The 26,470-nt window shown below is 43.8% G+C and overlaps 1 protein-coding gene across 4 annotated transcripts in view; it reads right to left on the bottom strand.

Annotated features, from left to right (window-relative positions):
* The window catches only part of BACH2 (BTB domain and CNC homolog 2), a 335,108-nt gene that overhangs the window by 119,306 nt on the left and 189,332 nt on the right, over positions 1-26,470 (bottom strand). Inside the window, exons 1-2 of one of the 4 annotated variants that reach the window (XM_084890428.1) lie at positions 25,490-25,529; positions 25,223-25,371 (exon numbers count right to left, since the gene is read on the bottom strand). The exons of 1 other annotated variant lie outside the window; for it this stretch is intronic. The gene's annotated coding sequence lies outside the window, so the exon portion shown is untranslated. Of the gene's footprint in view, positions 1-17,276; positions 17,369-25,222; positions 25,372-25,489; positions 25,530-26,470 lie in introns of those variants that run through there. 2 more of the 4 variants (XM_084890427.1, XM_084890429.1) reach the window with 2 other exon arrangements.

Raw genomic sequence — 26,470 nt, forward strand, 5'->3', positions numbered from 1 at the left:
GGCAAGACACACGTAACAATATAAGCAATGTGTGGTTAAAAGTCAAAATGTACAATACAGGATAATTAGTATCATAAAGGCTTATAAAAGAGAAAAATTTGGGCCAAAAAACAGACTTGTGAAGCTATTAATGGATAGATAGAACGCAATAGCTACCCAAACAATTGAGTTTTCCTTTCATTGACTTTCCTGATGCTGTTTGCTTTTGTATCTATCCACTTCAACAGGCTGAGCGGCCTCTGAGGGCAGAGCGTGCCTTGTTTTCTATTTCCCGTGTTCCCAGAGTCTAGCACGGGGCTTAGTTCTCACCTACTGAACAAGCCAATACACCCAGAGGTGGAAATAAGGGAGGGCATTTATGTGGGAAAACTAAGCCTCACAACTAAAGGGAGAGGGACAAATTTGTGTGCTCTGTTCGGGAGAGGAGAGCAGTGGCACAGAGAGAGGATTTGGGGTGTGTCTGGGGGGGGGAGGAGGTGGTGGAAGATATAGCAGGACATGTGATTCTGGATTGGGGGGGCAGTAGGGAGGGCAAGGTGACAAGGCAAAGGGAAGGACCCTGAAAGACAGCCATGGGAGTTCAAGCCAAATGTCCCTGGAGCAAAGTGACCAAGCTGATCTTTATGAAGATTAGCTTTGTGGCAGAGGGTAGGGTGGATTCCAGGCAAGGAGTGCAGGACAGACCATTGAGTAACTCAGGAGTGAGAAGACAGACTAGCTCGGGAGCCCGTGGGAGTAGGAAGGCTGGGCGGATGCAGATTCTCCGAGTGGAGCACGTGCCCCAGCACAAACAGTACAAGACAAAGGGGACATCTCAGGCATTCTTCCAGGCCGCATGGACCGTGTATGAGGTATTACATTACCTACGGTGAGCACACAATCAACAGATCTATGTTACGCTGGAACCAAACTCTGTAAGGCCCAGGACCCTGCCCTTCTGAAGGGGAAGCACAAGACAGCCAGGGATAAAAGTGAGGCAGCTGCCAGCGTGGGCGGTGCTGAGACACAGATGGGGCGCTCAGCCCGGCTCCACCCTTGCCAGCTGTGTGATCTTGGACAAATCAGCGTCGGCGATAATGGTGTTCTGCTTTCGGGTGGGGGTGAGAGCCATAGAAAGGACGAGGACACGCGCAGCACGGTGCCCTGAGTGGAGCCGGCACTGGTGTAACCCATCCGCCCAATGAAAGCGCCAGGTAACACGTGCGCGCTGCCCTTGTGCAGAGCAAGGAGAATCCTTCTTGGCTGGGACCCTCGCTCTGGATTTGAGAGTGAGAATAGCATTTTGCTTCGGTAGTAAAATCCGAGCATGATTTTGACAAGTGGGGGAAGGGGAAGGGAAAGGTCGTTTCAGGGAAAGAGAGCGACATGTGGCAGGGGCAGGGCGGGAAGGCGAAGGCCATCCTCGGAATGTGATGGCACTGAGCTTGGCTGCTGCGAGGTGTGAGTGAGGCTGGGAAGCTGATCAGAGATGGAACCCCGACCGGCCTCCGTGCCAGGGTGTGAGGCCTTTGGACATTCCTCGGTGAGTAATGAGGTGCTGCGGGAGGGTCCTGAGTAGGCAAATGAGTGGATCAAAGTGGTGGTTAAGACAGATGAAACCAAGGGAGGCCTGCAGAGGGATGTGGAGGAAACAGGGACGAATGCAAGGCCAAACATGAGGTAACGGGTGCCCGTCCCAGGGGGTGGTGGGAGCTGTGGCAAGGGGGAGGGGGGGGGGAGGGATGTGTGAGGAGCTGCAGAGGAAGAACTGACCGAATCTGGTGAGCAGAATCTGGTGAGCAGCGGGGCTGGGCAAGGAGAAGGCAGAGCTGATTCACCATGAAACACGAATGCTCCTCCTCTCAGCCAGACTTCCACCCAGCTTTGTTTGCTGTGTGCCCCTTTCAAACGGCGTCTCCACACACATGCCCGAGACAGGGCCCCTCTCCAGTCTGGGGCCAGGGAGCAACTGACACACAAAGCATGCAGTGTAGTGTGACACGTGGGGTGTGCGCATCAGATGTGGGCACAGTGGTGGCACATGGGGGTTCATCAGAGAATAACAAGTATTTCTGCGTTTATGAATCTGCCACAATCCAGGAAAAAAGAAAGGGACCTACCCAGTCTAGAATAAGCATGAAGTTAGTGGGTTAATCACTGTACTTTCAGGCGTGAGAGACAGTCTGGGGAGAGGTCAGGTTAGGGGTGACCTCCCTGAGGAGGTGGCCCGCCAGGTGTGTCAGGTGGATGAGGCAGAAAGGGTCCAAGAGAGCAGCAAAGGCGTGAAGCTGTGAAACCACAGGGTACATAGAGAAACCTCAGACAGTGTGATGTGGCCAAAGGGCGAGGGGGGTGTGTGTCTGAGTCCACCTCGAGCTCCTACTCCCCAGCATAAGTCCTCTCTCTCTGAGACAATGGTCCCTCTTGAACACACCACACAGATTCCTACCTCCGCCCTCCCTGGTCAGGTTTCCCACCCAAGTGCCCTTCCTCCTCTCAGCTTTTATTTGTGTGGGAAACCCACACTGAATGCAGGCTGATGGGCCTCTCAATGTCTAAGCCCTGGGCACTTGGACAGGAAGATAGAGGGGCAGGAGATGAGACTAGGGAAACGCAGGAGCAGACATACGGGAGGTCACAAGAGACCACAGGTCGCACTAAGATGTTTAGAATGTGAGGGTTCCTATTTGTGCTTTAGAAAGATCACTCTGGCCTCTTTGCAGACAACAGGTTAGAGGAGGAGGGGAAAGGCCGAGACTGGGTGGACTGACGCAGTGGACTGCAGAGGGACAGGGACCAGAGCTTCAGGGAGTGCTGAAGGGCTGGGGGCTCCTTGGATGGAGAGCATGCAATGGGAAGGATGACTCATGGGCCTGTCTGTGTGCACATGGAAGGATTATTCATGACAGAGGAAATGGGAGGGTGAAATTACAAGTGCTAGTTTGGCCAGACTGACTATGAAATCCCTGAGGAGCCTCCAGTGGACAGTTTGAAAGAAAGCACAGGAGAGAAGTCAGACTGGAAGATAAGACATAGCCAATCCCTTAGCACTTAGGTGGCTGCCGAAACTCGACAGGTAGCTACGGAACAAAGGACCTTTAAGAGGGGAGAGGGAGGAGGAAGAAGTGCAAAGGAAACTAGAGTAGGCAGGAGGCTGGAAAGGACAATGTCAAACCAGCAATGTCTGTTCCACATGGCGACAAGCTTTGACCTAGAAGTTGGGTGTGCACTTTTATTCCCTACGCACCTCGAGCACAGACTGTGTCTTGGAGCTTTTCACGAGTTTCTACCACCCAGGACATATGGGGCTTAAGACAAAGGTTAGCAACATGGAAGGATAGGACGAGTGATGAAAGCCGATTGTGCTTTGATGCTTCTTGTTTCAAGTTGACAGCAACCCTTAAATAATAGAAATAAATTCCTTGCATTACCTTCATCATTGTTTTCCCACACTCTGTAGTGACTACTGGCTTCATGTGCTTTTCTTCCTGGTTAGGTTTTGGGGTTCCTGGGCAAAGACTACACAGTACTCATCACTGTAGCTCAGAGTCCGTAATGGGACTGGACACATTCATTAAGCAAATATTTATTAAGCACCTATTACAGACCAAGCATAGTTCTAGGGATATATCAAGGAATCTAACAAATATTACTGCACTAATGGAGCTTATAAATTCTAACAAAGGGCGAGGGAATCTAGAAAATCCAGCAGTAAGTATATAATTTCCAGTTAGTGGCTAAATCACTGTACATATAGGGTGCTGGCTAAAAGAAGCTTCTGTTACCTAATTAAACACAAGGAAAGGGAACTCAAATTGCACATGGAAACAGCCATGTTTCCTGGTGCAGGGAGAGTTTCTGGAAATTTCTCTGCATTCAATTTGCACTCCAAGCAGAAACAAAGCTACTCTCCTTGTTCTATGTTCTAGAATGCTTCCTGAAGCCAGAAAAAATACCCTGAAAAGGTCCAACATGTCATTTATGTACAGGATCAAGTTAATATTTTTTTTTTAAATGGGGGTATTGGTGGGGGAAGCTGGCAGAAGGTCAATGGAAAAAAAGAAGATATATGTACAACTATGTGTAATACTTTAAACAATAAAAAAATGGGGGTATTAATTTTGAGACAGAAATTTTGTAAAACACGGAACAGAACATAGTTGCTTGAGCAACCATTCACAAGAGCTTATATCTATAAGCTCATATCAGCCATCACTGAACATAGTAGAGATAAACCAGAAAGTCCTTGTCCTTAAGGATCCTGAGCTATAATAAGAAAGACAAATACAAGATATTATATGGTAAGACAAATACCAGGATTCTCAAAGAGTCTTGCTTTTTCTGTTCTCCGTATCCTAAACAGTTAGTTACCTCCACCAGCAATACCCTTCCTCCCAGCTCTACCTATCAAATAAACTGGCACCTATCACTTGCCATCTATGTCAGTTATTTGTGCATCATATGTCCTCTGCTGGACAGTGGTCTGAGGGTAGGGACTGAGCTTTACATAACCTTGCACAGGCAGTGTGGTCGCCCTAGAGGCAAGGGCACCGTGTTGTGGGAAGCCATAGGAGTGGAAGTTTAAAGCTCAAATATCTTTGCATTGGTGTATGAAAAACTATCATATGTGTATTGGTGAACAAGGCAAAGGTCCACAAAATTTTCTGGAAAAAACAAGAAAATTCTTTCTCTTTTAAGATGTTGCAAGTTCCTTTGACTGTATAGCAGAAAGCAAATGACTTCAAGCGTTATGCTAAGATTTTACGCAACGAGTAAATGTACTGTGAAAACAATAAAGCTGACATCTTTATATTTCATCATAAAATTCCCAGCATATTCAGCACCTCTGTTGTCTGAGTGCTTTCATATAAAATCTGTTTTCACGTGATTGTCAGCATAACCCAGGGGTGCATACAAGGCAGGCACTGCTCCTCGCGCACCAACCTCCTCCCCTCCCCCCGCCCTATGAGGACACCGAGGTCCAGAGAGGTGAGCGAAGCACGGTGCTCTGAGTCACAGGCTGAGCCCAGAACTAAGAGCAGTGCTCTTCCCACTAGGCCAACAGCCCCAAGTAACACCATGATCAGTGCGAGGAGGGAAGAAGTAGATATTCTCTTATTTTCCCTTGAACTGAAAGAATTCTGTTTCAGATTTAAAAAACAGAAATGACTAGAGGGGAAAGCTGCATTCTTCTGCTAAATGAAAAGCGACATAGCTTAGTGTGAGAAAAATCCGGAAAAATGTGTGTTCTAGGGGAATGCACCCAGAAAATAAGGTGCAGCATCCATTTGGACTTCTCCATGGATGAAGATAATTAGCATCACTTCCCTGTAAACTTTATTTAAATTTCCGTACATAGTGATGTTTCCCTATTTTTTCACTGCAATCATTAAACTGCACTGACATACCTTGGCACTATAGAACACACAATCTCCTTCCTTCCTTTGACTATTCTCCCTTCTTCGTTCTCCTCCCTCCGTCTCCCAGCTCCTACTGTCACTCCACATTGACTGCCCTAGGTCCTGTGAGGACTGCTGGGAAGCCAGACATACAGAAGACATGAGCCACTGTGCCAGTCTCTGAGAGAGCAGAGTAGATGGGAGAAAGGCTGAGGGCAGGGAGCCTATCACTCGCCTAGTGCCTGTCCAGGATGTCACTCATGCTGGGTCTCAGACATAGACCTGCTTCCTGAAATGGAATGGATGGATGGATGGATGGATGGATATATGAATGATGGATGGATGGAAGGAAGGAAGGAAGGAAGGAAGGAAGAAAGGAAGGAAGGAAGATGGATGGATGAGGTATGTGAATCGGGATGGCAGTATTCTAATTCTGACTCAGTAAAAGGGTTGGTAGTCCCTTCCCCAGTCCACTGCCTTTTCTGTTTCAGCACCCACTTTCAATGGGAGAGGATGGGAATGAGAAGCAAATTAAATTCAGGAGCTCTTTATTTAGCAATATGCTCTGAGTTAATATATGGGTTGGATTCCCTGTGAGCGCACTGCCCTAACTCCAGCAACGTCAGGAAGACATTCAGCTACTGGGCCTGGCAAGTTAGTGACTACAGCCCAAGAGATGGAAGGATGGGAAGATGTTAACATTAAAAAGAAAAGAACTTCAAGCAAATTCAGAACACCCTCTCCCATGCAAATCTACATAAAACCTCGCTTTAGCCCAGCAGGTGTGGCTCAGTGGTTGAGTGTTGACACATGAACCAGGAGGTCACGGTTTGATTCCCGTCAGAAGTCAGAGCACATGCCCAAGTTGCAGGCTTGATCCCCAATAGGGGGAGTGCAAGAGGCAGCTGATTAATGATTCTCTCTCATCATTGATGTTTCTATTTCTCTCTTTCCCTTCCTCTCTGAAATTAATAAATACATAATTTCAAAAATTAAAAAATCCATAAACCTCACTATAAACAAAAAGATTACTGAAAATACTATTTAAACTTTGTGCACATCAGAATAAGCCTACCCAGAATGTATTCTCTCTCTCTCTTTCTCTCTCTCTCTCTCTCTCTCTCTCTCTCTCTCTCTCTCTCTGTCTCTCTCTCTCTCCTCTCAGGAGGAGGAGATTAGCTAGAGGAAAATAAAAGAATGTTAGGAAGAGATGGAAGTAGACAAGGAAGGAGAAAAAGAGGAAAAAGGCGGAGAAGGCTGGGTGCTGAGATGACTAGGCGCCAGGAGAGGGGTATGAGCATCAGCAGGTAAAAGAGAACCTTCTGAGGACCTGACCAGCAGAGGTGGGTGAGACAGGTCTCCCTTCTCCTAGTCTCCCCAGCTGCAGAGGGTGGCAATCAGCGGGACCTATTCTGTGGCAATGCTGGGTGCTTTTATATGCAACGTCTTTAGTCAGGCAGCTATGTCCACTGGACTGGTGAATGCAGAGCCTGCCGGGGTGGAGGTGGGGGTCTGGACGCACCCTGCTGCCCATAAAGTACCCCATGATCTTGGGTAAGCCTCAAAACCACTCTTTGAGGTGGACAATATTATGTCCATTTTACACGTCAAGAAATGGAGGCTTGGAAGGAGCCACTCCCAGTCACACGGCTAGCAGGAGGCCAGGATGCATGGGAGCTGGGACACATCCAGCACCTTCTGTTTCACTGTACAGACTCCCTGAGGAAGTCGCCAGCTTCCTGTCTCCCTATTCCCTAATTTCAGCCAATAGCGTGTGGGAAGATGAGGACATGGAGGTTGGGGCTGATAACCCACGCAGGATAGTCTGAGCTTTAAGAACAATGGTGGCGTTGTCTGGTTTTTGCTCCTGTGCAGGGTGGCGATATTGTCTCTAACAGCTCCCAAATGGCCCTAAAAGCTCCGAAGGGTTCCACGGTAAACCAGCTCTAGCTGCAAGAAAATTCTTGTTCTGAGCCCAAATCTCTTTCTCTGTAACTTCTACCTTTTCTAGAACCATAAAGTCTTTCATATACCTAAATATAGCTTCTGCGTCTTCCCTCCTTTTTCTCTTCTCCAGACTAACTTTCTGCAGTTTCTTCAGCCACTGGTTATAAGACACTCTCTGACGGCTTCTCCATTCCTGGTATCTGTTCATGAAGTATTCAAGTTTATCTATTTCTTTGGTCAAATTTACTGTCAAAAATTGATTTTAATACTCTTAATGTGCTCTAAGTACCACGGAATCCAATGAAATCATGACTGCTCTTTCTCTGGGCATGAGACTCCACTGTCACAATTAAGATAATGTTAGCTTTTCCAGCAACCACTTTGTGGGGTAGAAAGATAAATAAACAAGCTGGTGAAGTATGGGGCATGCTAAGTGCTCCGAGGGAGGCAGACACTGCAGGCGGGGATCACAGAGGTGGGGCAGCTAATTCTGCTTCTCAGAGATGATGCTTGAACTTGAAGGAAGCGTGAAGGAGGTGGAAGAGCTTTCCAGGTAGCTGGAAAAGGTTTTGCAAAGATGAGCTGTCATGAGAGAAGATGGAAGTACTGCCCCACCCCCTCTTCTCTTTTTTTCAGTTCCTTTCCTCAGATTTCCTCTAGCTTTGCTTCCCTCTCTGATGTCCTTTGCTGTAAGGCCTGAGATATATACTATGTTCTCCTGCTTTAAGAATTATTCATCGCATGGAGTTTGAAGCTATTTACATAACACCTGCATATGTCAAGTATTAATTGAGCGTTAAATAGACACAGCACTGGCAATGTTTTAGCCATAAGTATGATCTGGCTCTTCTTTTCAGAGATGGTACCTCTACCTCCGTGGATTGTTTGATGAGGGTAGAAAGGCAAATGGCGCCTCAGGTATCAGAAGGCAGCCCGGGGTCCTTGAGAACCAGGGGCTGGACCAGGTGCTCGGGCAGAACTGCAAGGGGTGGGAGGTTCTTGTCCCTTTATCTGCTTCTCTGTTTTTCTCTCCAGTGGCTCTAGTCAAATTCTTGTCCCCACGGTTATTATTTACAAACACTGATGGAGGCAGTGTTCTCAGGCTGCAGAGCAGACAGGCTCTCACCTTCGCCAGGGAGCCCAAGAGACTTACCACGTGGTAACTCACCCACGTGCTATTTCCTCTCCTGTCCCTTCTCTGCCTTCAGCCTCTCGGCCAACCAACTCCCTCCTCTGTGAAAAGCGTGTAATAACCCACGCCTTCCCTTGAACCTCTGACAGGTGAACAAAGAGAAACACCTTGTTGCACAAACCCATGCTATCAAAGGATAGAACAGAGAACAAGAACCTTCAGTAAAGAACCCTAAACATCCCACCAGAAAGTCCCAAACAGCCCTGAAAAGTGAGAATAAAACTACCAAAAGCTGACAGAGGGTAACAAGCATGATTTCCAACCCACATTTGTCCTTCTAAAAAAAGCCAACCAACTACTGAAAAAATCCCTGAAATGTATGAAATCTAACGTCGTTAACATATTTCCTGTCCTCGCGTAGCTTATAAAAAATGCTTCTGAGCTTTTCCCTGGCTCATTGACAACGATGAGAAGGAACAAAAAGGAAATGCAACAGATGGGACTACCATCCTCTCTGCAGTAATTTATCTTCACTTGAGGTAGCCTGGGCAACATTTCAGTTTTCAGATGTACCAATCGTTTATTCCAGCTCGGGAACAATGAAGATGAGGCTCCTTTAAAAAGCTGCAGGTTATAAGCCATGTTTACTACTAGCTATTTTTGTTTTTCTAAAAGAGATCACCTCAGCTTCCCTCCACACCCCCTTCCCCCCACAACTGACTCCTGAAGGATCTAATCTGGTTCTGATTTAGAACTGACAGGTGGTACATGCATAATTAAAGATGACCTAACACAGAATGCTCTCATTCCTGGCATATTATCAGACACTTAAGCAAAGCAATTATCAGTAGGCAATCTTTTCTGTCAACAGAGATAGAGATAAAACATTTCTTCCATTAGGAGGATTCTGCAAGAATGCTGTATATGTAACCATCTGCAAATACTTAAAAGTCTTTAGAGTTGAATACCAAGTTAGCTCCATGGGGCACCTTTGGTCAGTTAAATAGTGGTCTTTCCCACCCTACTTCTCCTGAAAGGTCACATTTTAAACATCTGAGTCATCAAAATAGGAACAATTTAGGGGTGTTGTTAGAGATCCTGACCTAAGCTGACAAGAAAATCTCTGCTTTTTTTCTGCCATAGCCCTGCTGGGATTTGCAAATATACCAAGCCTTTCTTAAAGGCACAACTCAAAAAAGGATAGGGTTCAAATACAAAAGTAGAAAATTTAATTTATATTTCCCATCAATGCAGGATTATTCTCTCCTTATGATCCACCAATGCCAGAGGATTTAGAGCATGATTAGCATGCTTTAAAAACTCCATCTTGAATCAAAAAAATCGGAAGAATTTTTGAAGTAAATATTATTCAAAGGAAGAAGGGTCTTGATAAAATATGAATTTCTCATTTCAGGTGAAGGAGGGAAGAGGCATGGCATTTCTTAATAGAGTACTATTAAAAAAAATTATAGTGCATGTACTTATATAAGTGAATGCATCTTGGCTTTCCATAGAACAGAAATTGCTTTAATGTTATAGCAAGACAAGTGATTTTCTTTTTTCTTTTGCTTTTTTTTTTTAAGGGTGGTTTATATGTTAATGGGTTTTTTGAAGCCCATGTGAAAACTGCTTTCTCTGAGACTTCAAGTTTGTGGTGCGTATTTTGCCACATTTCACAAGAGGTCTTATTGTTTAAATTCTTATATCCTTATGTCATATGCGAACAAATGACCTTATTGTTCATTTGAACACAGCTTTATGGGCTCTCTGGTGGTAGAGCTGGTGTTGTTGTTTGCATTTTCCCCCCATGAAGTCAGAACAAAAGTCTCTCTTTCTCTGCAGCACTGGGAACTCCAACGTGGCAGTGTGTGGCAGCAGTTGTCAGTTGGAAACACCGTAATGATAATGTAAGTGAAGTGCTGATTTTCGACAAGTCAATCAAGGCCTATGGAAAAGTTTCTTCTTACAGCAGACATTAAGGTAACGCAAAATAGAAGTACTTAATAGGACAATCAGTAATCATCCAGAGGATGGTTTTTGCAAAGAGGCAGGGCTGCTGGGCAACAGGACCCAATTCCTTCCAAGATGTGTTTTGTTTGGAAGGTGCTCCCATTCAGAATGTTAAGGGACAAACACAGTGTCTTCGGGGAAAACATAATCAGGTGGAGAGGTGGTGCTGACGGTGGGGTCATTAGTGAGAGATTGCGTGGGACTCAAAGCTCAAGTTCATTATATCCGTCAGAACTAAGAATAGCTTCTGAATGAGCACTCACAATTCTCCAAAGGCCTACTTCTCCTAAGGAGCTCCCCCTTTCTCCCTTTCCAATTTTAATGTAAGAACAAGAAGAGAATATAGTTAGATATGGGGGGGAGGGGGTGGGAACAAAGGACCCTCTACAGAATGAAGGAACATCCAAACCATTTCTATTTTGTATGCTGTTAAATTCCTTCCATCAGGCTTCAGTTCAGAAAAACTCCAAGTCATAGTCTGTCAACATGCTGTATTGACAGGCCAGGACAAAGGGATATGTCACGTGTGTACTACTGTGGTAAATAACAAAACACATGTGATTTCCTAATCGATATCATGGATAAAAAAGAAAATATAATATAGAAGGCACATACTACCATAAAAATTAACATAATTAAAAGAGGGAAGAATTCTAGTGAGTTTATTTAGGGAGAGACACTCATTTCCCATACAGCTATGAGCCCTAGACGTTTGGTATTACTCTACTAAATAAAGCAAAGTCTATAAGCATAGTCTTTCTATGTTGAGGATGGCACATGGTTTCAAAGACATTTCATATCATGCACCTTGCCCCTAGTTATTATCCTAGAATCATCAACAAACAACATGTTAAAGGTGATGGTACCATATGATCTCCCTTATATGAGGAATGTAACGAACAAAATAGAACCAGAGGCATGGAGACATGCCATAGACTGGCAGATCTCAGAGGGGAGGGAGGGACAGGGGACTGAATGGAAGAAGGTAAAGAGACAAAATAAAAGAAGTGATGGTATCTTACATGAAACAGAAATATCAACTATCTTACCTCTAATCAAGGTTTTTCCTATTCTCCCCCCAAACTAGTTTTCCAAGTGTCTTGGTTTTATGTTTCATGCTTGGGTGAATAAAATAAGACTGTAACTTTGGCTACAAAATAAAGACTAAATTGTGATACCCTGAAATGAATGGGGTATTATTTTGAAAAGAATGAAAGTCAAATCCAAGATCTTACTCTCACTGCTATCTATCTGTGACCTATTTCAGAAAGGTTGTTCCAAAGATGCCATTAGGGACCTTTACTGCAGAAAACTACGTGTTCTCTCAAATGACAGATCATCAGAGATGCTGATCAGGTTTGTTTCCCTAAGGGCAGAGTGTAACACACATTTAAGAAACTCAGCATGGATGCTGTGTTCAAACCTCTATTCATTCAGGAGAGGACACTTATTTTCCAGTTGAGAAGTGAGCAGGACTAATTCCAGAGTGCTGGGTATTGGCTTTTTCAAGGACTGGCTTTGGAAGTCACACTGGACAACGGTGACTAGCACGCCCTCCATGACCTAGAAGGCAGCGGGACAATCGATGCTCTGGTTCTTTCCCTAGTCCTATCTCAGAGATGTCATGACAAATCAACCAGAAAGGGTGCCTGGCTTCCCTGCAGGGATGAAAGAAAATAGAAGTGAAAACAAATAGTTTTTTTCTCCACAAATTGCTCTCTAGGTATCGGCTGTTCTTAACTTTGAGTTCTATCACAAAATGCAATGTTATGCACTGGCACAACTTGCTTCCCTCAGGGGGAGTGGTAGGTGATGAGAGGACACAAGGGTTAGGAGAGGATTAAAGACACATATGTTCTTATTAAGGCAGGGTTCGAAAAGAAACAGCGTTATAGAGGGAATGATGTATGTTGGATTCTGACGAAAAGAAAAGCAGGGCAAGCTCATAGTGAACATCTAATGCCACCCAGCTACAAATTATAAGACAGAGAGAGAGGAGAGAGGAGAGAGGAGAGAGGAGAGAGGAGAGAGGAGAGAGGAGAGAGGAGAGAGGAGAGAGGAGAGAGGAGAGAGGAGAGAGGAAAGAGGAGAGAGGAGAGGAGAGGAGAGGAGAGGAGAGGAGAGGAGAGGAGAGGAGAGGAGAGGAGAGGAGAGAGAGAGAGAATATAACACTAACCAGTTTATACAAATCAACTTACATTTATTCCCTTATAGTCAGTTGGTTGTAACCTATACCCCAAGCAGACACAGTGTGCTTTCACACGTACACATTGGTAACTTCTGAAAACTAATTAACCAAGGAGAATATAAAACAGTCAGGCAGACAGGAAACCAGGGACTACCCGCCCTGCAGCCAGTTGTACTGTAATATCTTCCGCGTGGTGCTGACAGCCTTCTCTTCCCGGCCCGCATTCCGACACAATGCCTTCAGGTCTGCCTAAGTAATGTAATTTACTGGAGTGGAATTCCCTGGGTACCCCGAGCAGCACTTGGTGACAGTATCATTTATACTCCACAGTGCCATGGCCTGACACTGACACATCGGCCTTCATCCCTCATTCACAGCAGAGCGTGCAATTCCACCTTCCGCGGTGCCCTTCTGTGGTGCCCGTGTACACATTCACTCCATTCAGCCCTAATTACAAACCTGGGCTGGAATGTTCTCGTTAGATTTATATTTCTCACTCCAAATGCCAATCTTATTTGAAGATTTCGATTTTCCTGCGGATCCATCCATTAGCAATAAACTCTAAAGCGTTCCATGACTGAGTGCATTAAGCCAGCAAGGCAGACAGGCACTCACATCATTAGAGTAAATCTCCATTGCAAATGCTTTACATTATTCAACCAAAGGAATAACGAGGCTGGCCTGGCAGTACCTTCCAATTGCACATGAAGGATAGGCTAACACTGTAGGAAGAGGCACGCGGTATATATCAATGGGATGCATTTCTGAATCTCTGCCATTCCTTAGGAAGATGTGGGAGGGAATCTCAGCCAGAGTCCGATTTATCACCTTCTTTTCCCTATGATTTCTAGAGAAACTCCAGCATGAAGCAGAGGGCAGGAAGGCAGGCAAAAGCAATGAATGGGCAGCGAGCGCATGTGTACATGAAGGGAATGGAAGCTGCAAGGGCAATGCTGGGAGCTTGGTTAGTCACCTAGAATGACTTGCTCTCCTCTTGTGCGCAACAGAACAAATGCAGAAAGCAGGCTTGTCTGGGCGCACTGAAAGGACAGTTCTAATAAAAGACAGATCTTGTTGGCGGAGCTGACCTGAGAACCGTCCCCACTCAGACTGAGGGGATCTAACATTAAAAACCCAGGAAATCTGATGATGGTGTTAATATGTAAATTACAAATCAGAAGTTGTATCTGTGGTTGTGATGGCAGAACAGACTATGAAAAGAAAAATGGAGAGAAGTTTTAAAAAAAGCTAGCAAAATATATCAGTTGACAAAGCCAAGCCATCGCTGTTTCATATCTGTACTGTGTTTTAATTCCTTGGCTTATTGGTCTCATTTATCACTCCTCGCCAGATCCCAGTGAGGGAAGTCAAGGTGTAGTCATGATTTCTTTTTTAATTTGATAAATGAAGGAACTGCATCCCAGGAAGGTCATGGAGGAGGTTGAAGAGTCTGATCTGAGCTCTTAGCATCTAATTCTAAAGGTTAACAAAAAAAGTTAAGGGATGCTAGCAACTGTGACCTTATTATGAAAAATACAACATGTTTTTTTTATTTTATAAACAAGGCAATTCAGATATTTAATATTATCAACTATGTTTTAGGTTTTTTCTATTTGCTTTTTAATGCAAAGTTTTGGTGGGCAGAAAAAGACTTCTAAAAGAGCAGGTACACATTACATTAGACATAAAATAATTTGCAAAAATAATATAAAATAAGAGAAGCAGTAATTGTTTTCTGCTGGCCAGCACCTGGGTTGGTCTGTAACCAGAATGGTAGCAGATGCAATGCTTTCTGGAGGGAATGGTACCACCGTGGGAAGCTAAAGGCTCCTGAACTTCTACCCATGCCCACCTGAAATATTTAAGACCTTACTTGATTACATTAGTGCTTTCTCTTCCATAATGTACATTAGCAGATACCGCAATTAACACGCACAGATGTTAGAACTGAAATACTCATGTTTAAATAAAAAACGTGAGAAAGTAAAAATAATCGAATATCTTCAACACAGCACTAATCTTAAAAGAAAAGAGAGGTTGCCCTAGCTGATTTCTGCTCAGTGGACAGAGTGTCAGCCTGTAAACTGTAGGATCCTGGGTTCGATTCTGGTTTGTTTCTCTGTCTCTACCCCTCCCTAACACTCTCTAAAAATCAATGGAAAAAAATATACTTGGGTGAGGGTTAACACAGAAAAAAAAAAAAAAAAAGAGAGAAAGAGATGTTTACATGGTATAATTTAATGACAAAATTAAACAATGACCCTCCAGGTAGATAGCATTAATAATGTATGAAAAACCCAATTACTCTGTAAATGACCTTTAACCTTCTGATCCAGAAACAATGAACGAGAGGCTGATCTTCTGTCCACTTAATTCCAAAATCTGCACCCTAGGCATAGAGGGGAATGGAAACCCCATAGGCCCTAAAAATCCCCCAACATGTTCTTGTGATGCAGCGGTAGAAATAAGAATAAAACCACCATCATTTTTCCCAGCACTGGCTTTGCGCTTCATGTGTTATTTGATCCTCACAAGCATCCTATGAGGTAGGGACTATCCCTTTTCCCATTTTCAAACGAGGACATCTAGGACTAGAAGAGGTTAAGTAAAATATATCAAGGCCAACAGGTAGCTAAGCTAAGATTTGATCCTGAGTCCTTTCTCCCAAAGCTCTTGTCTCACCATGCCTCACTGTCTGCCCCAGACGGAGACACCAAAGAGAAATGGGATCTGCAGCCTTCAATTTCCAGAGGCTTCTGGAATGACTGTCCTCTGGACTCATCTTATTTCACAAAATTACATTAAACTGAAGGGCTCAGTGCACTTGCAGACATCCTCCTCCTTTGGAAATGCCAGAGCCATTCAGCCAGTGGCGTGGGGACAGCACCCTCACTAGGATCGCGAAGGTAGAAATTTCCCTGTGAATGCGGACACCACCTCTCTTTGGTGTTTCTTCTAGCCACAAACTGACATGCTTTTACTGTGGTTGCAGTAGACTCAGCAATCAGATGGAGGGGAGTTTTTACTTGGTTAACTGCCCCTCCGCATCTGTGTCCATAGAGGGTCCTCCACGCAGACCTGTGTGCATCCTTGACCCTTCCCCTCTCCTCCCTCCCCCCGACCCTTCCCCACCACCCCATTCCTACATAAACAAAAGAGTTTTCCAATCTCTCAGCAACGTCACCACAAAATCCTTCCCTTGCTGTTCTGACTCTACAAGAGGCGACTTTCTAACAATGAGCCCAGAAGATGGAGGTTGTAAAACAGCATTTCAAACAAGGCAATTGCAAAAATTTTACAAAAAGATTCAATGATTCTATCATCAATTTCCCCCCAAACTTCCACCGACACAATTTGTTTATGTATGAGTTGTATCTTTCTTCCTTCAGAAGGGGAAAATGCTGATAAACTATCACCTGTAGACAAACAGCGCAAAACCCTGGATGCCTTTTGCTACTTAGACAGACACATTTATTTCCCAATGCACCACTTATCAGACAGATGCAAAGATGTGGGCAAGCCAGTCATCAGAATTAACAGAGTGATTGTGCTTGCACTACATATTCTGATTTGTATGAATCTTATTTTTAGCCATGCACAAAGGGCAATAAATGGAAAATCTTATTCTAACCGCTACTTTTTCTGGGCCACCCACACTGCTCCACCTACCGCACAAGTTCACAAATGTAAAAAAACCCAAGCCAGGGTTTGAACTAACAAGGGATGCAAAGTGGCTAACATGTGTGACACTTTTTCCAGTCAGTGTTTGTACTTTCATTCTTTTTCTGCATCAGGACTTTCAGGGAAAACAACATTGACTTATCTACGGGCATTTTCAAACACTCCGTGCTGGCGTGTCACTCAGCGCGCAGGCACGGGTGATCCGCCCGGCACGGGCACCACCCTGCCACAAGCCACATGCCAGCCGACTTTCAGTGGAGACATGCACCCCAACACGTGTCTGTCAGTTCTGGGAGACAATACCTACAACACTTTTGTTTGGAAACAAGGACAGTGTTTGAGAAGTTCTTCAAATGCACAAATGTGATTATCAGAAGGAAACATTTCTGAAACAGAATCGGGTGATTTTGTCAACAGGAGGTCAGTATCCCTGTCTCAAACCTTCTCTTAGTTCCCTGCAGCACACTGCTCACTAGGGCACAGCATCCCGTGCCATCGTAACCCTCGCACCTGTGCACTTCTCTCTGCTCCTCCCAGTCCCACCCACCTCCGGCTGCTCATCCGGCATCACCCACATGGCCATCGCTGCCAAGAAAGAAGCTGATATTGTCAGACAAGCACTTTGACCGCAAATAAGAAAAAAACACACAAAAAAACCAAAAAAAAACAAAAAAAAAAACAAAACAAAACCCAACAAACAAGAAGTTTTCTAGGGCCATAGAGAGGAAGAGATGAGGGTATTTTCCATCATTATCTCTGTAGACTTTCAATGAAAAGTTAAGTTATTAAGGTCCCAGGGTACCAATTTAAACGCTTGCTCCTCTGAGCCCTCTGCAAAGCACCACAGAACACATTTGCAGGCAGCGATAAATATGTCAAAGTCCGTTCAACACAACAATGAAGGCGCAAAAGGAGTCAACTCTGAGAAAGGCATCTTTACCTGTGTGCTTGCTCATTATCCAGAAACTAGAGGAAGTGTTCTGTCATCCTCCGGTAGTCAATGCACGCCCTGCAGAGCTGACTCCTTCTTCCGATAACGCGGGTTCTAGAGCAGTGCTGATCAGACGCAGCAGAAACCTGTTTCGGGTTCTAGTCCACTGTCGTCAGGACTTCTGACGAGTGTTGTAAAGACACGGGTAATTAAGTGGTGCGAAGAAGTGGGTCATACACCACTGAGATACAACCACACCGCCCCCAAACTAGACTCTGAATGACTGTGCTGTGACAAGGTGGGAGGGGTTTGAACACAGCGAAAGCAAAACTTTTATGTGGTGAGGAGCATTTTAGTTTTCACTGGTTTAGGTTAGAGAAAGTTAATTTCAATGTCAACTACAAATCAACTGGCTTTTAGCGCGTTCTTGAAATTTTATGACCGACAACGTGATGGGGAAATTCAGCTACAGGGTCAGAAACAGTCCGAAGGACAGTCTCAGACTTCAGTGACGTGCCTACTGCCAAAAGGGAGAACACTGTGACTCAGTGAAACAAGAAGGTCAAATCGAAACCAAAGACAAAGAACCAAAGTCTCATTATCCACATTCGCATCTCCCTCTATACAGGATCAAAGTACTGTACAACACTTCCCTACACCTGGGCATTCAACGCAATCACGGACACTTATCAAAACACCCTTTGTCTGCTGCAGAAAAGGCAAAATGCAGTTATCTGAACTGAACTTATTCATTCATCACTCAAGAGACACAGAAATATTAACCGAGTCCCTGTTATATACAAGGACACAAAGGATGTGAAGGGATGCAGCGAGAGGAACCTAGAAGAACCTGCTTTCAAAGAACCTCCATCTGGAAGAGAGAATGATAAGATCTAGTCACACCCAATGCCAAATTCAGATCAGTTTTGAAAACAAAATCTCATTTAGCAGCTGCTGGCTGTAGATACTTTGTCTGGGTCTTCTTCCAGTGCTCAAAGCCCTTCCGGACCTTGGCTCAGTGTTAGGATTCATCCTGATCCAGAGTCCTGGCGCTCTCAAAGGAAAGCACAGAGAGAGCAGCGGGATCCGAGGAGACGCTTCTTTAAAGGGGGATAAAGGATGCACAACCGAAGGAAACCTCTCTGGCTTGTGGCACATGCAGGGTTATATTTGAATCGCATTTTGTCACCATCAGGTATAAAGTTAGAATTTTATTAGAGTCCATATTGTTTGGATTATGGGTGGGAAATGGGAGAATCTAACTGGCTAATCAACTGTTTCCATTTCCGCCAAATGGCCTTAGAGTATACTGATTATTAATTTTTAAAGAACTGGAACACCATCCGTTGATCTAACACTAAAGCCATCTTGTACATAATTGGATCTCCTTTCATGATTCCAGAGGCCCACAAGGACCTTACAGGACCACACAATAATCATTTTTATCGATAGAATGTAGAAATGAAAAGAACCAGTTAACAGCAATTTCCTCTTGATCAACACACTGGTGAATGCACACAGGTGTCTGTTCTGACATGAATTGATTAGTGTAATTTGAAGGGAGAAAAATAAGCAACTAGAAGGCTATGGCCCTGGAAAATGTCTCATGTCATCATTCCTAAGCTCCACTAACATCCTTTCACTATAACATATGAACCAGCCTATAGGAAAACTGGTATTGCAAGAAGTTTTGCTTAAAGTCACAGGATCTGTCAAGGACATTAAGTGAGGACTTACTGTACTGCTTGTAAGTTTAAAATTAAGTTGATTAATTGAAAAAAAGTCTGCAAAAATACACAAAAGAATGAGTAAACATGTAGCTTGTATCTGGGCAGTGGGAACACCGGTAATGTATTTTCTTCTTTATTCTATTCTATTATTTTATAAACTATGCACAACAGACATTGCTTTTACAATCAGGGGAAAAAAGGTATTTCTGTTTTAATATAAGGAAATAATTAATCATTCTCTTTCTAGTAAGTAAGACCACTCAAGGGGGATTCAGTTCAATAATCTGCCTGGTGACAAATGAGACATGAAATACAGCAAAAATCTGCTAGACACAATAGATTATATCATCTAGTCAAGCATTCCGAGAACTTTAAAATCTCACTACACGCAGAGTTCTGCAAATATTGTTTGAAAGAAGAGCAGAAACCCTCTCCCTCAGTGTGACTCGAGGTCTGTGCACTGTCCAGCTGCAGTGCAGCTCTGGGCACCAGGCCCACAACCACCAGTGTCAGGGGGGATTCCTCAGAAGAGTGTGGTGCCGTTCCCTAGGTTAAATCACAGCTCAGAGCGAGGTGTTACTTCACTGGGGACAGGAGTATCCAAAAAAAAAGACCACACAAATAATTGCTAAAAAACAAGAGCCTGGAAATTAGAGTAAGTTGATAAACTATTTGTGCTACGACTGAGAGCGCTTGGTAAGCAGCTTTACATATATATGCGTGGCTGAGTTTGTTTGGAGACTCACAGGGAATATCATGTGAAATTTTTGCCTTATATATTAATGTATATTGCCAATCACACATCATTCCTATTTGTACAATTAGTGTGTGTGTGCAGATTATGAAAATTAATTTTGATGATGCCTTGAGCAGAAAATAATTGTGAAGTAAGATGTTATAAATAATCACATCACGCATTCTAATAGAATTGATTTCAAAACTCTGCCAATGGTTCTCCAATGACTATAGGAGCTAAACATATATATGCATGACATTATGTATCACTCTTAATATCACAACTTTTTTGAGGGCCTCCAAACATAATAAATAGAATAACTTTAAAAGATTTCCAAAATTTAAACTCTGGCACTGGAAAGGTAGTAAAAGCCAAACTTACACAGTTTCCCAAGAAGAATAAAAATGAATGGTATATTTTCTCATCCTAAGTCAACATTTTAACATCAATAAACTAGACCTATTTGCGGATAAGGTTTTATTTGTTTCAATTTTCTGGTTAATTGACAGACAGTGGGAAAATGCTTTCTGTTGAAGATCTTTCCAAAGCAGTTTCTTTTCCTAGTTAGGAAACTTAACTATTTCATTGATTCAGCAGGTCAGTTACACCTACCTTCCAAGGTACAGCTATTCTTCATTTTTTCGAAACTAGACTATCTTGTTTTATGAACCTTTATTTCTGAAACAGGGAAGTGGGATGTGCAAGGTAGGGTGGAGTGTGTGGGAGGGGGTGTTGCGGGGGTGGGGAAGTATAAAGGGCAGTTAATTTAGGGTTCTGGTTATTTGGGTTCCAGGTAGCTAAGCCATTACTAAACATGAATTCAGTGTCTGGACCAGGCACATATGATTGCTGGGAAACACGAGAGAGCTGTAAGGAGAGCCCCCAGGGTCTGTCTTTGTTGGTGTTTGCTACCTCATGTCATCCCGTCGGGGTCACTGTTGGTTTGCTGGTCCTCTCTAGGAGAAACATGCGTCAGTGTGTCCAGCTAAAGTCATGGAGCTGAATTAAATTTTCAAAAAATGCTCACCCAAGGATATGCTTAGAAGGGAGAGAGAGGGAGGGAGGGAGGAAGGGAGGGAGAGGGAGAGAGAGAGAAAGCGAGAGAGACAGAGAGAGAGAGAGAGACAGACAGAGAGAGACAGAGAGAGAGAGAGACAGAGAAAGAGAGAGAGAGAGAGAGAGAGAGAGAGAGAGAGAGAGAGAGAGAGAGACAGCCATTGACGTGTGAGAGAAAAAACATGAATTGGTTACATTCTGCATATGCCCCATTGGGACAATGAACACACAACCCAGGCAAGTGCCCTGACTAGGAATTGAACCAGCAGCCTTTTGGTACACAAGACGATGCCTAACCAACTGAGGCACTCTGGCCAGACAAGGCCTGAATTAATTTTGATTAGATTCTATATCCATGTGGTTTCAACTAAATGTAGGGCGCTGGTAGCTCCACGTGGATATCAAGGAGAAATAAGCACTTACCTTTCTCTCTCTTAGACTGTTGACAGAGATCGTTTTTCTTTCTATAAAAACCTTTAGTTTCAGGTTTTTTTTTATTTTTTTATTTTTTTAACATCTTAGCAGCTCCCTATGGCAACTGACTTCAAAACCTTTGTTGCCTTGCCCTGTCTCCATCACCCAAGTGAAGAGCATAGAGAGTTTATTTCTAAGCAGGTTTGGAAAGTCTGGGGTGGGAATGAGGGGACTAATTTGTATATATTGTACTTTAACTTCGATGACTTTTTGTTATCTCCCTTTTGGTTATTCCTTTTCCTTAAGCCAAATACACATACATACACACACATGAATGTGTATGTATATAATGTATACTCACATGCATAGACCTGAAGATTAGAGGAAGTGAGATAGTTTAGCACAGGTTTAAAACTATGAAAGCTGATGCACTGCTTTTCAGAAATTACAACCCCCGGTCAGGCCCAGAGCAGTGCTTGAAAGTAGTAAAGGAAACCTGGAGAGAAAACAGGGCACCAAGTCCCATGATCACTCTCTAAGGTCGGCTTTTTAGAAACATAGAATAAAAAAAGCAAAATCCCCAAAACGTGAGGCTCGAATGGGCTGCCCTAAATAGGTCCAGTTTGGCATGTTACTCACAGGACTGCAGGTCATTCACTAAATTCTTCTGTGATTTGTGGATCCAGTAATATATACTACTACGGAGATTTGGTGTCGGGGGATACATTATACGCATTGGGAGTGTTATGATAATTCGAGGCCAGCCCTGGTGGAGGAGAACTATGTGCTATTGGTTTTCTTCCAGAGTTCTCATTTTCTGTTAGGCTTCCATCGGGTTCCTGCCTCCATGTCCACCTGCTCTGATCAAGACCTGGCGCTGGCACGGCTGTGCACATGGCTCCGACACTGCGTGCACGCGGGGCCTGTACCTGGGCTTTTCGTGAGCGCACGGTGCCGATGGACGGGAGCAGCCCCAACGCGGGAGCACAGGAGGGTGTCGGTCCCTCCGTCCCAGGGAAGCAGCTTTCCTATACGAGTAAAGGCCGTTTTGGTAGATTACAGTTGTTGGAGGCCATTTTCCCTGGTAGTTTCTGAAAAATGTGACCTTGCCCTGATAGGAAACTCATTCCCAAGACTAAAGTAGAACATTCTGCAGACCCTGCCCGCTGGCCCAAAAGCAGGCCCGGGTGAGTATGAGGCTGCGGGAGGGGTGAGGGACAGGTCACCCGTTCTTACTCCAGCCTCACAAACGGTAACATCCCTGGTAAGCACGAGCTTCTCGGCACAGTGTTCTCGGAAGGAAAGTGATCTCGGGTATTCAGGTTCTTTTTACTGTGTCACAATACACATAACATTTACCGTTTTAGCAATTTTTGAAAGCACAGTTCAATGGTACTAAGCACATTCACATTGTTGTGCAACCATCCCTACCACCACCTCCAGAACTTTTTCATCTTCCCAAAGTGAAACTCTGTCCCCATCAAACTCTCTCTTCCCATTCACCTCTCTTCCTCGCCCCGGGCAACCATCAGTCTCCTTCCGGACTATGGGCCTTACTATTCTAGGCACCTCATGTTAGTGGGGATCAGACAGTATTTGTCCTTTTGTGTCTGGCTCATTTCACTTAGTATCCTCATGGTTCATCCATGTTTAATATGTGACAGAATTTCATCTTTTTATGGCTCAATAATATCCCATAGTATACGCATACTACGTGATTTTTGTTTGTTTGTTTTTAATATACTCATCGGTTTCTTCCACCTATTGGCCATTGTGAATAATTCTGCTATAAACGTGGGTGTGCGAATATCTTTAAGTCCCTGCTCTCACTTCTTTTCGGTAGGCATACACCCAGAAGTGGAGTGTTTTTAAACATGTGATAATTCTAGGTTTAACTTTTTGATGAATTGTCATACTACTTGGTATTTAGTTATTTTTTTTTTATTAATAAACTTTGTGTTAGTACAGTTCTAGGTCAGTGAGGGGGAAGCACAGATGGTTCCCATATACCATGGTCCCCACACACGCATGGAACTGCACAGAGTTGCTCTAAGCAGTTGGTGACTCTAGTGCTTCACCTGAGGGCACAGGAGTGACTCTGGCAGGTGAGCCCGGTCCTGCGGGAGCTCGAAGCTCCGATTACCTGAGGCGTCACGCGAGCCTTCTTCCTTCTCTGTCCTGTGGACACGAAAGTGACATAAAGGTTGTCCTACAGGAACACCTGATGTGTAAATGTGGACACTCACACATGCCAACGCAGGAGAGGGATTGACACGCACCTGATCCAACCCACTTCTTCCCCTTCATGGCGAAGACGCTTTATAAACTGAAAATCTTCTTTTCCAAGAATGCTGTGCAGAGTAACTAATCAGTGCTTGACAGGGATGCCTTAGTTTGTGAGGGTAGAGTGATAATAGATAATCACATCATTCATGACCTCGTCAGCCCTAACATCAGCCCTGGTATCCACTGGACAGCCCCCTGAAGATAGCTTTGAATTAATTCCTGATGAAACTCTCTAATCACCAATTGCTTTTTTTTTTTTTGCCTTATTTTTTCTGATTTTGTGGTTTTTATTTTAAACATATGCACCGAAATCTATCTCCAGGATTTGGCGCTCTGCTAAGTTTACGCAACAGATATGGCTCCTTCATTATACAGCTGCTTGGGAACTGCTTTATTAACAGTGATTATTCTCAATTCCAGAGAATTATAATAAAAGCACTGTAAGTGATACGTTGATTGATAACATTTACCATTCCCAAGGAACATGCTATAAATCACAGTGCTTACTCACAGATTTAAAATGCCCAGAAGTTTCTCAAACATTTCCTGAACAGCATTACTCATGTTATTTTTACGCTCACATTGACTTAATGAAACAAAAGGGGAAAGAAAAGGTTTAAAAATACCTACAATGCAAGTTTAGAAATGTAGGAAGTGCATACATACTCACACACACACACATATGCACATTTACATGAATGCGCACATATACCCAAGGATGTATTTGGTTAAGCCAAGCTCTCCTACTGTTTTCTATTAACATGGAACCAATTATTCTTGTCCTCAGCAGAGAGGTGACTGGCTGGTTCCAAAGCCGAAACAATAACATAATAACATGCTGATCCTCAGAACTTGTCAGTCCTGAGAACTCATAACCCGCGCAGACCCTTGGTCTTTTTTTTTTTTTTTTTTTTAGCAGTGACTCCCTTCTCGCACGTGTTTTGTAGAATCAAGTCACATTTAAGTGTATGGGGGGAGGGGAGAAGGTATGATTCCCTTTGAAAGGAAGCAATATGTTTCCCACCCCAGGAAAACAAATGTTTCCCTTTGGAGAGTATCTAAAAGTACGGCAAACAAACGTACGAAAGGACAGTCCTTGTCATTTTAGCCTAATAACAACACTCTGAGTCAGCCCTGTTGAAACCAAGGGCGACGAATGACTGGTATTAGCGACTCTGGAGTAAAATGGTCAGAATTAGGACATCGACTTGGCTGGACTTCAAATGCCACGGTGATGAGAAGACTTCAAAATTCTCTAAGAGATGAATCAACGTGTTAAGTGGAACACTAAACATCTTAAATGAGTGAGGTGTAGCACTAAATGTTTAACGCACTTTTCTACCTTTAGCATCCCTCCTCTCAGTCGCAGGAGCTAAAGCAGCGATGCTCAAAGTGGGGTCCCCAGAGCTTTTTCAGCATTGCCTGGACACTTGTTAGAAAAGCAGATTCCCAGTCCGCCCTAGACCTACTGAGTCAGAAATTCTGGGCACTAGGCCCAGCAAACTGTCCTGTAACAAGCCCTCCGGATGATTCTGATGCAAGCTCAAGTTTAAGAACCGTGAATTAAGGCACCACCAATGTGCAGAATCTAACCCCCTCCCTTCCTCAATTCTAATTCTCAAGATGCTTTTGTTAAAAGTCATTCATGTGCGTTTCAGCTATTTGTGACGATCACATCAGGAAATTTTTACCACTGTTTTTGTCTGAGAAAAGAAACCTTAATCCAAACTTACATGTAATCTTTCCAGGTCCTGTGCTGGCTTCGAGTCTTAGGAGGCAGGGAACTGGGCGAAGGGAGAGATGAGAAGGCCACAGCAATCCATTCAGACATGAACCCCAAAGCTCTGCGGGGCAGCCTCGTGACAGGTCATTGAGTGTCCACCTGATTGGGGAGGAAGAGCTGTCCATTAGCAGAGGGAGCCTTGCCTGTCAACGTTCCCCATCCCTCCTGCTGTCCTGCCCCTTCTCGCCCCCGATTTATGACCTCTCAGCTAACTTACTGCGCCCTTGGCTGTGTGCCCCCGGACCCATCCACAGCAACAGAACATGACACACAGCCCATGGCGTTCATGCCCGGTGGAAGCCCTATTCCCGAGTACTTCCTCCTGGTGAGCACCCCTTACCGGGCGCTGTCCTGAGCCCAAAAGCAGCTAGGGGCCGTTTCTCCTTTACTTCATCTCATGAATGTTTTCTTTCAACCAATCAAAACACCTGTGTTTAAAAGACACACGTGGCTGCAGTAACAAGGCAATGCAGGAAACAAATGATAAATTTGAGAATTCTGACTGAAATGAAATGATTCTCTGATGCCTCACCATGTTCATTTTTGAACAAATATTACTTATTTTTTTCTCTGATGCTAAATTAGTGCATATGCCTATGACAGAATACTTGGAAGATATGGCAAAACATAAAGATCAGCTTGGCCCTGATAAATCACTGATGATGTTTTGTTATGTAGGTCCATGATCCTTTCAACTGAAACTCCTGGGCTAGATATATCTCAGCATTCAGATTTGTTTGAATTTTAGAGAGTGTTACGATGAACTACCACCTATCATATAATACCCCCTTCAGAGTCTGGAGCAGCACTCCACAAAATCATTAAATATTTCTGTGGCAAAACATATGCACAGTCCTATTAAGTCAGATAAAACAGGGCCTCACAGTAGTTCAGGTCAGGTTTTTCTACCAAAGAAGTTACCAAGAAAAAAAACACACACAAAAAAATAAAACAAAAAAAAACCCTTTCGGGTTTTGGAACCTTTTGGATTCAGAATTGAGAAAAAGGGATTGTGGACCACTATTCTCTTTTCATATATGCACAAATACTCAGAGTTTTGTTTCTAATTTTTCATGCGATATTATATGATGGTGAGCTTTTCCTAAAAATTTTCTCTTTTCCCTTTATGTGTATTTAACCCATGGGATAATTGGTATGGAGAGAGTCACAATTTTTATAAGCTAATAAGAAAATATTG

Source organism: Pipistrellus hanaki (assembly GCF_964339955.1).
Source record: "Pipistrellus hanaki genome assembly, chromosome: 7".
NCBI lineage: Eukaryota > Metazoa > Chordata > Mammalia > Chiroptera > Vespertilionidae > Pipistrellus > Pipistrellus hanaki.